Below are 17317 nucleotides of genomic sequence, written 5' to 3'. Positions count from 1 at the left end.
ATATCACCAGTACTTAATACATAAGAAAGAGTCTCTATTTATAGAGTTTAGAAAAGAACTACTCTATCAGCAGCCGTGCAAGGCATGCTGGACAATAGAGTGAATTACATGGTAAAAGAAATAACTAAGACTGCGGATAGGAAAGACTTGAATACTCTGGATGCTGATATGATTGCTGATGGAGAATGGTTGCGGTTACAGTTGTAGAGATTGACTCCGGGTGCTGTATTGGCTGCAGGTACTGAACGATTGCGGTAGCTAAGTTCAAGAGGGTCACTTTTATGTTTCAACAACCTTGAATTTGACATTAATGAATTTCCATGCTATGTGAGGCCTAAGGACCCGAACTGTGATAATTTTCTGAGCACTCCAAGTAAGATATTGAGGTTGAGCGAACTCCAAATAGTAGTCGATTAGCTCACGATCAATCTTCGGGTCTGGATGAGGTACATCTGCGATAGAAAGAAAGCAGTGAAAAATGCCTTTTGGATGATTGGAATATCGAACTAAGAGTCCCTTGTATTTTCACAATCCAAAGACACTACTGGCTCAAGCCAATGAGTGCTAGGGGATTCGATGGCTTTTTTGATTAGCTGCTCCAGAGTCCATAGGGGAAAGAGGGATTTCTTGCTTTCTAGGAGATCATGAGCCTCCTTTAATCTTCTTTCATTCTCTTTAGCTTCTTTTACAATCTTGGCATTGAGATCGAGTTCCCTTTCCCTTGCCTTTCGCTTCAGAGCATCTGCTACTGTCTCCTCTTCCTCATCACTGTCATCCATAGTACCCTTGCCTTTATCCTTAAAGCCCGAACTCAAAGCATGCTCAGTCTTCTGTTGTTCCGGCTGGGTAGTAGGAGGAGGTTGAGACTTAGGAGGAGGTTGAGACGAAGATGTTAGTTCTTCTCCCCCTTGTTTCGGAGGTACCACAATCTCTGAAACACCTTCGATGCGACTCAACATCCCAAGTGCAGGACATAATTTTTCAACAATATTTCGTCTAACTGCTATGGTCAAGATAGGATCGTGAGCCTCCAGAATGTTCGATAAAATGGCATGTACGTCTGAGACATAGCTCTTGACGACAGCACTTTCAGAGCGAAGGTGATCTACCTCTTTGTTTGCCTGAGAAAGTAGGAGATTTTTTGTTTTCAGCTGAGTAGTCTTGAGATCGAGTTCATCCATGATCAAGCTTTCCATGGCTAGATCAACTTGGAGCTTTGTGAGATGCTCATTGAGAGAGGACAGAAGGGAAACATTATCCTTTTGAATGTTCTGGCGAAGGGAGGCAAAGTGTTGCTTCTCAGCAGCAAAGGATTCTTCAAGTTTGGCAATGGAGCTGTTCACTTTAGAAGCGTCCAACTCAGCTGCTCCCTGTAAAGACTCAAGAAAAATATTAGCGTTGTGAACTAGTTTATCGACTTTTTCAGTCACTTCTGTGCAGACTTTGGTTGAGGCTGCAATTGCATCTGTGGCTTTAGAAATTGATGCTTCATGATCTTTGAAAAAAGTGTCAACCATGCTCTGAATAGCAGCTTCAGAGTAGGGATAGTGAGAGGAGGAAGAGGCCATAAGATTGTCGATTTTGTCATTCAGCTTCTTGATGTGCTTTTTGGTAACGAGAGCATCATCATCTTCATCACTCTGAACCCGGTAGGGGTTGTAGTAGAAAGAATCAAAATCCATTTCTTCACCACCAAGGACAATATTGGTTTCGGTTGAGAGTGTGGGAGATAGCGGTTTGGATGTTTCAGATAAGTTGGTCTTAACTTCAGTTTTTGTGGTAGTTGTAGCATCAGAAAAAATAGGAGGAGGAAGTGGAATTGTAGAAGTGGGTTGTGATGTGATAACTGGGAAAGTGGCATGTAAGGAAATAGGAATGGAAACAGGTGGAGGAGAAGGTGCGTTGGAGTGAACTTGTACCTCTTGTGTAGGCGATCGAGGTGGGGTATCATCATGAACTGAAACCTCATCATCAGAGCTTTCGCTCTCAGATGCGCTAGGAGTGGGTTGTTTATGTCCATTAGGGATATACTCGGAGTCAGAGTCGCTCGATGATTGAAGGATAAGCTTCCGAGCAGGCTTCTTGGTCTTCTTTAGCTTGGGCTGGGAAGGTGCTGCCTTCTCAGAATTTCTCTTCCTTGGAGTTTGCCCCTTAGCTCCTTTGGTAATCCTTTATTCCTTCTTCTTTTCTTGTTTCTTTCCCCTCTTTCACGACATATCTGCTTCCTCAATGGAACGAATTATTGTGGGTGTTAGTTCCCTTAGGACCGAAGATGGAAGCTTCTTGTACTCTTGTATGACATTACTCGCCTCAGACATACAGGCATACATGGATGCCAGAATCGATCAAATAAACAAGTACTTGGACGGATCAATGACTATAATCTTTGTTGTGTGGAATGTTGAGATGAAGGAGAGAACTGAGTCTACCATGATTGGGACATTAAAACGATCCATCGCCCATTTTGTGACAATAGTCCAGAACCTTCCACACGAAACTTCAAAATGGAGAGAAGAGGAGGATAAGCTTTGAACAAGCTGTTGCCATAGCACCGAACCAAAGTCAAGATCTACCCCATTGTACAAGCCATAAAGCATGGTCATAAATGACTTGCTCGCCCCATCTGATCCAGCACTTCGGTCTGAGAGACCTTTGAATATGAGAGTGAAGAGGCCATTCCACTGTGGAGAAAGGCATGATTTCTTGAACTTCTTCACGGTGGTTAGGGTTTCAGTATACCCTATGTTGTAGAACATTTAGAACAGTTGACCAGTTGAGATGGACTCAGGGTTTACCATGGTAGTTTAGTGAGCAAGACCTACCAGGGTGCATAATTCATTCTTGGAAATCGAGGTCTTCTCGTTGTGAATATTAAAGTGGATTCTCTTAGCGACTTTGTCATGGTGATCAGTTGCGTAGATATGAGAGAGGCACAACATGGGAACAACCTCCACCTGTGACAGAGCGATAAAAAGCGGAGATTATTTGAGGCATTCCACAACTTGCAGCATGTAGGGTTCATAGGTGAATGGTGTAAGGTTGATTATGAGTTTTTGGTGAGGCTTGATGGTCACAAGGGTGGAGCGAACAGAGGTGTCTTGAACAGAAGAAGATTCTGCCATTGATGTAGCTTGAGAAAAAGATGATGAACAATGAAAGAAATCGTCTTTTTGCTTTAGGAGATTAGAAAGCGGTAAAAGAGTAAAGGTGATTTAGAGAAACCTTTTATACTTGGGATTAGGAGAGAGAAAATTCGCCCAAAATCTTGTCTTGTCTCAAAAAAAATAAAACTGGATCCTTGGGGAAGAAAATTCATGGTGATAGACAATTTCAAAAGGATCTTTCAAAATAGAAAGAGATTTCTGGTAACTCCGCATAGAGTGGTTTCGTTAATTCATTGGTGAAAACTAGAACATATTAATTATTCACCATCAATTCATTATAGGTATAGAGTTTTAGGTTTCATGTAGTACGTAGTAACACGAGACTAAGATCATAAACACAGATGTTGCGTAACCATAAACCTCAGTGGCAATTGCTAAGAGTCTCAAGGGTTATGTTAATGATATGAAGTGAGATGGAGAAAAATGGTGTAGTTGGTTAAGGAGCCGAATGTACCTCTGCTATAAAAGTAGGACCAAGTAAAAAACTCTAAGCTCAATATGAGAAGAGTAAGGTAGCTCATGATTAGAGTGAATTTAACAGCCTAATTAGGAAAACATGATTTGTATATATCACATCATTACGGCTTCACTCAAAATCAATAGAGGCTTCGGTCGACATGCAACAGCATGCTTCCACGGACACTTAACTGATACAGAGAGAAACTTAAACCTGCTCCAGTTCCATAATCGAGAATAGCTTTTAAACATGAAATCATGAGAAATATAAAATAAAATGAAATAAAATATTTTTGTATTTTGTGAAAAATTTCTAAAGAAAAAGAAATAAAAACAAAAAGAAAATTATTTTTGGATTTTTTGAAAATAAGAAATATGAAAAGAAAAACATAAAAATAAGTATGTAAAAGAGTGTACAAAAGTATACAACTTAAATTCCTTTTAAACAAAATAATGCGAAACGAGTTCAGTAGGACCGAACCCGAAATAGACCGAGCGTTCGGTTCATTTCGGTTCCTGGGTGAACCGAACCCGAAATAGACCGAGCATTCGCTCTAATTCGCTTCCAACCTTTAATGAAGCGAAGCCGATTTCGGTACAGATTCAGCTTCCATCATTCATTGGCCTTGTAGGATCTTATTAAAACTTACTTCAGGTAAGGCCTTAGTAAAGATATCTGCTAATTGATTAGTGGTTCTAACGAAAGGAATCTCTACGTTGCCATCTTCCACATGATCTTTGATAAAGTGATATCGCAGTGCTATGTGCTTTGTATTTGAGTGTTGCACTGGGTTATGACAAATCCTAATTGTACTTTCTGAGTCGCAATATATTGGGATTTTCTTCATGTTCAGCCCATAGTCTCTAAGTTGACTCTGTATCCAAACGACCTGAGATGTGTATGATGTTGCGGCTATGTATTCAGCTTCGATTGTGGAGAGAGAAACACAGGTTTGTTTCTTTGATTGCCAGCTTACTAATTTGCCATCAAGAAATTGGCATCCTCTAGCAGTGCTTTTACGATCCAATCCACATCCCCCTATCTCAGCATCTGAGAATGCCTGGACAAAGAATCCTGAGTTGGCTAGATACCATAGACCGAGAGAGGTGGTTCGCTTCAGATAGCGAAAAATATTCGTCACTGCCAGCATGTGAGGTTCATGTGGGTTAGCTTGGAATTGGGCACAATAGCAGACTGATAACTTAATATCTGGCCTACTGGCAAGAAGATACATCAGTGGCCCAATCATCTGACGAAAAGCATCATGTCAGCAGCTGATTTCTCCAATGATGGTGTAAAATTAGTGCCAAACGCCATAGGAACCTTCACCTTTGAGTCTCCCAACATCCTAAACTTGGCAAGTAATGTCTTTGTGTACGCCTCCTGATTGATAAAAATTTCTTCAGGTCCCTGTCTAATATTAAAGCCTAGGAAAAAGTTAATCAGACCCATTGAGCTCATCTCATATTTAGTTTCCATCAACTTCCTGAATTCAGCTGTTAGGCTAGGATTCGTGGAGCCGAAGATGATATCATCAACATAAATTTGGACTATCATAAGGTCGTTACCCACTTTCTTACTAAATAAGGTTGGGTCAACCAAACCTTGTTTAAATTTGGACATTTTTAAGAATAGAGTAGGGGTTTCATACCATGCTCTAGGAGCCTGCTTCAGGCCATATACTGCCTTGTCTAGAATGTAGCAGTAATCTGGATACTTCTCGTTCACGAAGCCTGACAGTTGCTCTACATACACCGTTTCTTCAAGTTCTCCATTGAGAAAGGCACGCTTCACGTCCATTAGATAGACTTCGAAATTTTTGTGTGCAACATAAGCAATAAATATTCAAACCTATTCTAATCTTAAAACTGAAGCGAAGGTCTCTTCATAATCTATGCCTTCTTCTTGACAGTAGCCTTTCACAACCAACCGAGCCTTGTTGCGAATCACGTTTCCTTCCTTGTCCATCTTATTCCTGAAAACCCACTTTAGTCCAACAACCGAAGCATCCTTTGGAGTTGGAATTCATCGCCATACTTTGTTTCGTTCAAACTCGTTCAGATCATCTTGCATAGCTTGAACCCAATTGGAATGATCAAGAGCTATATTCACCGTCTCTGGTTCAACTTTGGAGACGAATGAGTTGAACATACAAAATTCTATTTGAGAGAATAATGCAACCTGTTTCGCTTTCGGTTGTGATCGAGTTCAGACCTTTTCAGATGATTCTCCAATAATTTAACTTTGAGGATGATCTTTGGTCTACTTGATGAGAGGAGGGTAATTTGGATCACAAGAGGGATCCAGTTCTACGTTTATTTCTTCTTCGTGTTCAGATTAAGTGTCATCATCATTCTCCCACTCGAATGATGACATGAGTTCGATGTCTAGTTCAGAACACTCCCCTTCCATTGGACTTTCGGTTGGACTTGATGAGGACTTATTCTCCCCTGGACTGGTGACTTATAATTATCTGATGAAGACGAACCCTCCCCCTAAACATGAGAATTATCTTTTGGAGGTTCTCTTGTCGTTGGCTTTTCAGTTGCTTTCAGTTGTTCATCTACCATCTTCTTTGCAGCGTCGTCAATGATTTGCTTCAAATTGTTGACCTGGTTATCTTTAGCCTTGGATTCAGAATTAAAAGCTCTCTCTGGTTGCCTTCAACTTCTTGACATAGTTATCGTCGAAAGTGACATAGTAGGTTTCTTCAATTTTCTTTAAACGTTTATTCAGAACCCTATATGCCTTTGAGTTCAAGGAGTAGCCCAAAAAGATCCCTTCATCGGCCTTGTTTTGATTCTCCTTTGAGTTGAAGATGAAGCATCTTGAACCGAACACGTGAAAGAACTTCACATTTGGCTTTCGGTTCTTCAAGATCTATAAGGAGTGATTGAGAAGCGCTTGTTCAGATACGATCTATTATGCGTGTAGTAAGCAGCAGCAGTAGCATCAGCCCATAAATATAAAGGTAATGAAGCGAAGTTCAGCATAGTTCGGGCTGCTTCACAACGAGAATGATTTCGCCTTTCAATGATTCCATTTTGTTGTGGAGTATATGGAGCAGAAAAGTTGTGAGTCGTTCCCTTCTCTGGTAAAAAGTCTTTAAAATCCTTGTTCTTGAATTCGAAGCCATTATCGCTTCTCACTGTTATGAACCACTTTTCGTAGTTGAACCTCTACTTGTTTTATAAAGAGTTTGAGCTTGGGAGTGGCCTTTGATTTTTGCTTAAAGAAAAATACCCATGTGAAGCGAGAGAAATTGTCTACTATAACAAGTATATACTTGTGTTCCACCAGTGCTTTCGATTGAAGAAGGACCACACAGATCGATGTGTAGTAGCTCTAGCGGTTCTATCACCTTTGTGTTGATTGTAGTAGGATGGCTTTGTCGACTTTGCTTTCGCATTTCACAAGATGCACATAGATGTTCTTTGTCAAATTTTAGAACTGGAAGACCTCAAACATGATCACCAAGCACCAGCTTGTTGATATCTTTGAAATTGAGATGTGAGAGCCTTCGATGCTATAACCAGCTTTTGTCTGAGTGTGCCTTCGTTAGTAATCAAACAACTGGTTTCCCTCGAATTGAATTGACATTTAGAGGGTAAATTTCTCCCTTTCGCTTCAATTTCAACAGAATATTATTGGACTTCTTTTCAACAATTTCTGAGCCTTCATCATCAAAGGAGACCCTAAATCCGGTACCAACCACCAGTTGTGAGACACTGATGAGGTTGTGCTGCAATCCTTCAACGTATGTTACCTTTCTTATCAATAAGTCACCATTTGTAATCATACCATAGCCTTTGATTGTTTCGAACGAATTGTTGTCATATTTCATCATTCCACCATCCTTGAGGGACCGAAACTCCCTCAGTTCTTCCCTTATACCTGTCATGTGACGCGAGCAGCCACTATCAATGTACCATTCTTTGTCGAACTGCTCGTCACGAATAACCTGCAAAATATCAAGCAGATTTAGGAACCCAAAGCTTCTTGGGTCCTTGTGAGCCTTTTATAGGATAGGCAATTATGAGAGAGACATCAATCAGATAAGTTCTTTTTATTAATGTATTTTCATCTTTTCTCTTGATAATAAAAACTTTGATTTTATTCGATTTGGACTCATTTGGTTTAGACATAGGATTTGTTGTTTTGACGTCTGCATGCTTTCGAGTTTCTATCGGGTGTCTTTCATCTTCTGGAAAGAGCTTTCCTTTCCTTTTTGAATCTTTTGTTGAGTGAGAACGGGAATAAGAAGAAAGAGCTTTAGAAGCAAAGTTAGACCTTTGGTTATTGCTCTTCCTTGGTTGAGAATGGAAACAACTTTCCCTTCGGTTCTTCTCACATGTGGACTTGGGACCGAACCCTTCCGTTCGTTTGCTTACATGGTGAGGACCGAAAACTTCCTTCCGGTTGTCATTGCCCGAGGACCGAAATTTCTCTTTTGGTTTGTTTTTTTCTTTGGGGACTGAACCCATTCGTTCGGTTGTTTGTCACCTGATGACCAAAACTTTCCTTTCGGTTGTTGTGACATTATGAACCGAACCTATGCCTTTGGTTGTTTTCATGCTAGTAGCCGAAATCCTTGTTTCAGTTGTTCTTGCCATGTAAGGGAGACTGATTTCGTGAAGTGGAATTGGCTCTTGTTTCTCCTTGTGACTTATTTTTCTTTTCATACCTAACGTATTGAGGCAACTGGAATCGCCAAAATTGTTTCCTCTTTGTGAGATTCTTCTTGTATCTCAAGTTACGTTTGTTATTTCTTTCTGACACCTATTTCTGGGTCTTGTGGATGTTAGCTTTTTGCTTCAGTCTTTGAGCATGTGTTTCACTCTTTAGTGATGAGGTTTTGGTTGCCTCTTTGACTGGTTTGACTCGAACCTTTTTTGTACCACTAGTGCTTAGCACATCAAAATTGCCACGCTTGTTGAGTGGTTCTGCCACATACCTCCCTTAACTTTCCAGGATGTTTTCTCTGATAGGCCAACAGTTTCATCAGCGTTGTCAATTGAAGTAGACCAAAAGAATTCATCACAGCCATCAGTATTATCTTCGTTAACTAACGCTGTGAGTTCGGCTGTTTGATGTTCAGTTACTCCAGTAACCTTATAGACCTGAATAGGAGTAGTTTGGACTTTTTGGAATACAACTGCTTTTTCTTTAAGCACTTTGGTCTTATCATTGGATATACGAGCAAACTCAACTACATATTCAGATATGAGATTTTTGTGGTTTTCAGGTTTGCTCTTGACAAATTTTGAGCAGTCAACCTCATCCTCTACGAAGCTTTCACTGATGTCATCATCCTCATTAAGTTCAGATGCATTTTCAACATCGATTTTATTTTCTGAACTTAACTTGGCATTCAACGAGTCAAATTTCTGTAAAGTTTCGGTTCTCAATTTTAGTTTGTCGTTTTCATCCAATAGATTTTTGAGCATGTCCTTATGGTCTTTTGACTTTATGTTGGACTCTATTTTGTTAAGACAAATTTTGTACGCGGGAGATATTTCATTAGAAGATTCAACATATTTACAGTTGTAAGCTTCAGAATCGACTTCATCCTCCTTTAGCTCAAGGAAGGGTAAAATCATGCTACGTATCTTCTTTCCTATTTCACAATCGAGATGTAACTGAGTGATATTAAAATATAATCTTTTAGCAATCAAACAAAAAAACATTTCATTAGTTTAAAAGATTAAGATTGTCTCATTACTAATAGATAGATTCGTCCCTAGACCTAATTAATTCCTTCTCCTTTTTCTCAATCCAGATTCGCCTCCCCTCACTCTTCGACGATACCCTGCTAATTTGATAAGTCAGGATAGAGTTTGTGACACGAGTTTGGGTAAGACTACTACTTAAACTAGAAAATTTAGATTTTAATCCATTTAGTTCCTTTTCATAGTTTGTAATGGGTATTTTCCGAGAAATGAGAATACTTTGTACCTTCTTGATCAACTCGTCACATTCGTTGATCTGCGCACTAACAGGTTTCGCAGCGAAACATCTGTCCTCTCGATCCTTCTTGTCATCTAGTCCACCATCTGTTGTGTATCCTCGCATATGCGACACACCAGCCGTCACCATCAAACATCTTCCCTCAACCATTTCTTCTTTCACCAGCAGAGCCTTGCCATGAGTGAGCTTACTTACTTCTTCGTCCTCTGAATCTGTGGACCACACCTGAACTCCACCAAACTCATCATTATAACTTATACCCTGCACAATTAAAGCATTCATGGTATTATTGTTAGTTGTTGATTTCTTTTTCTTGATCTCCTCTAATCGTCTCAGGAGGTTCGCTTCTTCATCGCCTTCATCAACCCTTTCCAATGTCTTATTCAGCATGCAATCTTTGGCAAAGTGATTCTTGCCTCCACAATAATGGCAATCAAAACCTGAGTCACCTCCAATCATTGTTTCCTTCTTCGATTCTTCAGTCTTAGAAACCATCTTCGATTCCTCCTTCACCTTTTCAGAACTATAACTTCCCTGCCAATTTCGGTTCTTATTGGTGGGGAACTTTCTTTTGATAAACTTTCTCGGATTGGACACCATCAAATCATAGTCTTCACCACTTAGATCATATTCAGCAAGATCCAAATCTTCTTCTTCTTCAACTGCACTTTTTCCCTTGGAGATTAGAGCTAACGAACCCAAGCTGGAAACCACATTCATTTCCTTTGACACAACACTCTCATGAGACTTCAGAATTCCCACCAGCTTCGCTAGAGAATAGGATTTGAATTGTTCGTGTGCCTTCACAGTAGACACAACTGTCATCCATTCGGGTTTAAGACCATTCATGAAGGTAACCTTCTGCTCAATAACCTTTCTTTCTATCCCATGTTTTATCATCTTACTAAGAAGATGATTAATTCGATCAAAAACCTGAATAAGTTTCTCTTTGGGCTTCTGTTTGAAGTCACCAAATTCAGAAAGTAATAGAGTTTGAATCGAATGCTCCAGATCTTCATCAGTAGAGTATAATTCCTTCAGCCTAACCCACATCTACTTCGCTGTAGTGAAAGAGCTTACTAATTGAAAGGTATCTGATTGCAAAGCAAACCTAATCATCCTTAATGCTTTGATGTTTCATTGAAATTTATCTTTTTCATCTTGAGCAACTTTCTTCACATCGGCAAGTAATTCGTCATACTCCTTTTGTGTTTTGATTATTTTGGAAGTGCTTGAGTGAGCAAACAGACCAACTGTGATTGCTTCCCAAATCAAATACCCATTATCTTATTAACCGATTACATAATCTTCGAAGTGGTGCGTCCAGACTTCATAATCCTGGGTATATAGGATTGGAATCCTTGTTGTCGATTCAAAACTATTGGAGATATTGATCGGATTCGATTGTGAAACATCCATATACATTGTGATAATGTTTGATCGATAACCTGCTTAAGATCAAACTTGTAATTTATTGTTGGGGTAAAATAAATAATTAATGAGATACGCCAATGTGGAATGACGGCTCAATTAATATCAATCAATACGGAAAACACTAATAACTTCTTCAACAGAAGAGATGTGTATGAATTACACAGCCACCTACTCTGATACCAATTGAAGAGATAAAATCTCTAAGATCGTTTAGATCTTTTACATGTTAATCTATGCAAAAGAAACAATTATAATAAACAAAAGAATGAACACAAGATGGAATCATGATACTACTGAATTATTCAAATGTAGTCACGCCTCAGCAGAGCTCTATTAGGAACTTCCACTATAGAGGCGAGCTAGGGTTTACAATAAGCTGATGAAAAATAATGAAAGCCCTCTTTACTAAGGATGCATGCATGCAACTTAGATACTAAAACCCTAGAATAAAAAAAAACACGGTTGGACAGGCCCAAACCGGTTACAAAACTGGGCTAACTATAACCGAGCCCAAAGACGCAACATTCACAACTCAACAATATATATATATATATATATATATATATATATATATATATATATATATATATATATATATCAAGGATGTAAAAATCGTTCGGCGGTAACTTGGCGGTCGACTAGCGATAAGCGATTAATCAGACTCGACGGGGATTAATCGTCGATTAATCGGGGACCCTAAATTATTAATAAAATTATTTAAAAATTAATATTTCCTAAATAATTAAGTATTTGGAAATTTTAAATTTTAAGATTTTGAAAATTTAAAAATTTTAGTATAATATTTTAAAATTAAAAAGCTTAAAAATTTAAAATTTTAAAATTTTAAAATTTTGGTGAAATATTTGAAATATATATATTTTTTTTGAATTTTTTAAATATTTCCCGCCGAGGACCGCCAAGGCCGCCAAGAACCGCCAAGCCCGAGTTTGACCGATTTTGACCAATTTCCGCCAAGCACAGTAATCGTAATTGGTTCGAGGCCACCACCAGATTAATCGCCGATTAATCGGCCGCCAAAGCCGATTTCTGCAACACTGATATATATATATATATATATATATATATATATATATATATATATATATATATATAACTCCTCATATCAATAATACAGCGAGATTCAGAGAATTACACTAAGAAGATTTGGCTTTCTAAATTGAATTAATTGTGCAGGTGATTTGTGTCGAGCAATATGATTTAGAATTTTATATTGAAAATGGTTTCTAACGTCACATGAATGGGATGAAATCTCAGTTGTGAGAGTTTAGAAGTTTAAAGGATACTGGAAGAGTCAAGTATGGAAACAATGCAATGGGTGAAATAAAAGGTCACATGATGATTACTAAAGGAGAATTCACAATACGAAAGGTAGCATGTGTTGAAGGCTTACATCATAATTTGATAAGTGTTCCTCAATTGGTTGTTGGTACAAGATTGAATGTATTATTTACTGATTAGGGGCCAATAATTAAGCACAAAGAATCAAAGAAAATTCATTCTATAAGTACAAACAAAAAGGAGACATGTATCAATTAGATATGAAGACCATTGATGGAAATCTATCCATCTGCTAGCTTGTGAAATCATCTCCTGACTATAGTTATCTATGGCACCAATGACTTTCACATTTGAACTTCAAAGATGTCAGCAATCTTGTTCTTGTTGATTTAGTGTGAGGTCTTACATTACTAAAATATGAAAAAAATAAAAAATAAAAATAAATAAATAAATAAATAAAAAAAAAAACACTTATGTGTTGCTTGTGCATTGAGAAAGCAATGTCGAAAAATCCATTCATCAATCATGAATAACAAAATTGTTGAACCACTTGAATCATTACATATGGATCTGTGTGGTCCTTCATCAATTAAAAGCATCAGTGGTAATAAGTATATTCTTACTATTATTGATGATTTTTTCTATGTGTTTTCTTTCATAAACAGAAATCTAAAACTACACAAGAGATGATCGATTTTGTGAAAAGTGTTAGCTACAGTTAGGCAATCCAGTAAGGAGGATTCGCAATGACAGCGGGATTGAATTCAAGAATCAAGTATTTTTGGAATTTTTAGAGAACAAAGGAATCAATCACAATTTTTCATCTCCTTACATAAAACGACAAAATTGTGTTGTTGAAAGGCGAAATTGTTCACTTTGCGAAGTTGCGAGGATAATGCTTTCATTCTTAAGTTTACCACTTCACTTCTAGGGAGATACATTTGGAAAAACATGCTTTTGTAACTCCTTGATATCTCGGTATGCGATTATTCCTTCATTTAATTTTATTTTAACTCTTCTAAAAACATATATAAATACATGTAGGCAATAATAAAAAAAAGTGGGTTACTAAGTACTTTATCGTAAAAAAAAAGGAGTATAGAAGTTAAAAGTAATAATTTCTAAACTATTTATGCATGGAGAATGATTAAAGGGACTATTTTTGCCACATTGGAAAAATCATGCATGGGGGCTGATAGAAGTGAGGGGCTCTGCCCTTCCTTATTTTTTTGGATGGCCTACTTTACTTTGCGCCATTAATTAATGTAAAATCAAAAGATAAAATCCTATTCTCATTCTTTTTTGGAGTATACGTACTTAGAACCGAGGAAGAGAAGAAGAGCAGGAAAGAAGGAGGTTAACAACTGTGGGAGATCGAAAGGAAGAGAGAAAGATCGACGGGAAGGATTTTTTTGGGAGGGAAATAAGGTGACTGGGTGGTGAAATTTGAAAGCTTAAGCAAGCAAGTTAATAGATCATTTTCATTTTCCTTTTCTTCTTTCTTTCTTCCCTCCTTCGAAATTTCAATCATCACAACCACTATCGACCACCACTGCCATGGTGGTAGTGGGTTGTGATACTTTGAGCTAGATGGCGGTCTAGGTGGTGAAATGGATGTTATTATATGCATGTCCTTAATCCTAGTTTTCCAATCCTAATTTTGGCAATATACTTTCTTTGTCCTAAAAAGAAATGAACTTTGGGGAGATTGAAATTTTCATTGGATTTTTGAGTAAATAGGTTCCCACTTCTTTAAAGAATTTGTTTCCAAAAAAATAAGCTCTTTTGGTTTAGGTATGCATGGGTTAAGAGCTAGCCCCCCCTAAAAAGTCAAGACTATGAAATTCTAGAAAATGCTCTAATCTGTCTAGTCCTTTGAAAGATCATATATCGGAAATGGAAAACTCTTATGGTCGAAATAAGTTCCCAAAGTTTCATATGTGATTCCTCTACGCTTCATTAATTTTGACTGAAATCCATAAATGCCTCTAGCTAGGGTAAAAACGACCATTTACCCAAACTATTCCATATTGAACTGTTATGCGAGATAGTTTTGTAAACTTGGCCATAAAACGTAGAACCATCGTATGGAGGTTTGAGAATACTACTATCAAAGCTACGAATTTGTTATATCTTCATGTGATACAAGTTTGAAAAACATGGAGGTTAAGGGGGGCAAAACTGGTCGTGTAGAAACCCTAATGTTTATGTACAAATCTAGAACTTTCCTCATTAGCATATTTGCTAAAATAAAGAAATTTAGTAACTAAACGTATTGTTATTATTAAGAGGTGTGAAGGGAAAACAGGTGTGAGTGTTTTCTAGATTACTTGCGAGGTTATGTTGCGTTTGGAGGTGAGTTCCTCACTACACCGTGTTGTATTATACCTCCCTTACATTCGACAAGGCCAATGTGTCCTAATGGGTTCAAGTATAGGGATCGCGCTTTGCTAACATGTCCCAAGTTCTTGATGTACCGAGCAAGGGGAATCAGGCCTAGCCAATATGTCCCATTAGGAGTATGTTTTTACTAATGTGTTCTTTGATATGCATGGGTGATTATGTGTTTGATACCGTTTGTATCCATGAATAGGGTAAGGTTGATATGATATCATGATGTGTATGTTAGGAGTTTACTAAGCTTTGTTCTTACCCCATTTTTCTTAAACATGTTATGCTAGGTACACAGGATGGCCCGACGTGATTGTACACATTGGCTCGAGGCGGATACTGTTTTTTTAGTTTTGGAACTTTAATAAAATGCTTTCATAAATATTTTTAGAATATTGATTGACATCAATTTTGAGAATTTGAATGGACCTTAGGTTTTGTTTAAATTTCATTTTGAATAAATTTTATTAACTAGAAGATTTATAAAATATTTAAAAGTTCAAATTTATTGCATATTTTAGGTTGTTACAAGTTGGTATCAGAGCACGGCTTGGGAGAATCAGTTATAATTTAGTGAGTTCTGAACTCATGTTTGTGGCTTAAGAGTTATATTTCTAAAATAAATTAAATTAAATGAATTATTTGTTAAAGGGGGTCACAAGCATAGTGTGTACAGGCAGTCGGGGCAAAGGTAAATAGGGAAGGTGTTCATAGCTTGCTATTGCTTTAGATATGAGATTACTATATGCATACTAGTATGGCTTGTTGATTTTTTTACTTATTAGCCAACTGTTTTGTTCTTTTATGAATCCTTATTAGTATTTTGTTGCTAAAATTCAATTGACGATACTACTGTCCTTCCTTGTTGACGGTAAGTGTAGTTGGCAGTAGCACTGAGGCGGGCAACTTCATTTTCCTTCAGCGAGCGTTCAAAGTCTACAAATTTATCAAAAATTTCAAGGAAAGAGATTGAATTTTTTCGAATTTTGATGGCAACAGTGATTGGTCTGTATTCTTCTAAAATTTAGCTAAGTATGTGGGCCATGAGGTCCTCCTCATCAATGGGGCTCTAAGCATTTGCAAGTTCATCAGAAATCATTCTCATATCATTGAGAAAGTCAGCAAGAGGGAGATTACCCTTAGGATTCTTCGTAAGTTTGCACTTGGGAGAGATAATCTTGGAGCAAGATTGACTTGTATAACTTGTTCCTAGTTAATCCAGGCTTCTTTTATAGTTTTCACAAAGGTAAGGATTGGTTAAATTGATTCAGATTAGCTTCCACGTAATGCACTAAAAATAATCTGGTCTTGGCGATACAAGATGGTGTATTTAGGATTTTGCTTCATGATGTTTTCTTTAGTGACAGTTTGTGATGGTGGTTTGCTTGAACCATTTATGAAATCATTAAGAGCAAGTCCAATGAGAGCGGAATGAACTTGTTTCCACTATTCTAGGTTGTGTTTGTATGTTTTATTGAAAAATGGCTTGTCGTTGTAAGTCGAATGATAGATTTAGAATGTGCCATGAGGGCGAGTAAATTAGGGTTGTTGAAGGAAGGAGGATCAAGACTCGTTAGTGCAAAAAGTTCTCTAATACCTTAAAGAGGCTGATAAATTGTATCAATTATTCACGATACAAGAGTACAGAAATAAACCTTGGTACAATAGAAAAGACATAAATTAAGGAGCTATACATGGAATAGAAGCTATCTAATTATAAATAAAAATATATAGAGTTGTAGATGAGTATGCTCATCGTATCTCATTAACAGGAGATTGTATTTTTTGTTGGAACTTATTTCCAAAAAAAATATGCCCTTTTGGATTAGTTCTTAATGGGTTAAGAGCTAATTAAGCATAAAAACTCAAGACTTTGAAATTCTAGAAAATGCTCTAATTTGTCTAGACCATTGAAAGATCATATCTCAATAACGTAAATCCATTTTTGTTGGAAACCAGTAACCAATGTTTCATATGTGAATCCTATACACTTCATTAGTTTTTACCGAAATCCATAAATGTCGCTAGTTAGTGTAAAAACGACCATTTACCCAGACTGGTTTGGATTGAACTATTATGTGAGAACGTTTTGTAAAATTCTCCATAAATCATAGAAAAATCATATGGAGGTGTGCAAATACTAATTTTAAAGCTAAAAACATAATATATGTGCATGTGACATAGTTTTGAAAAATGTGGAGGTTAAGGAGGGAAAAATAGGTGCCGAACATACCCTAATATATATATATATATATATATATATATATATATATATATATATATATATATATATATATATAGAAATCTAAAATTTTACTCATTAGTATATTTGCTAATGTAACACAATTTATTAAGTATACTCAACTCAAATTTTATTATTAAGAATTTTGAATGGAAAATATTTGTGAGTGGGTTCCCGATTGCTTCGGAGGTTGTGTTGTGTTTGGAGGTGAGTTCCTCACTTTACCGTGTTGTGTTATACCTTCCTTGCATTAGCTCGTTTGTGCTATGTGTGTATTCTTTATGTGGGTAATACTAGGTTGGTGAGATTCTAGTGGTTTGCCTCACGTCTTGAGGATAGGTATGGAAGGACTCGACGCATCCG

This window comes from Lactuca serriola, chromosome 7, assembly GCF_051521515.1.
Source record: "Lactuca serriola cultivar US96UC23 chromosome 7, Lser_US96UC23_V15, whole genome shotgun sequence".
Classification (NCBI taxonomy): Eukaryota; Viridiplantae; Streptophyta; class Magnoliopsida; order Asterales; family Asteraceae; genus Lactuca; species Lactuca serriola.
This window is presented reverse-complemented; position numbering follows the sequence as displayed.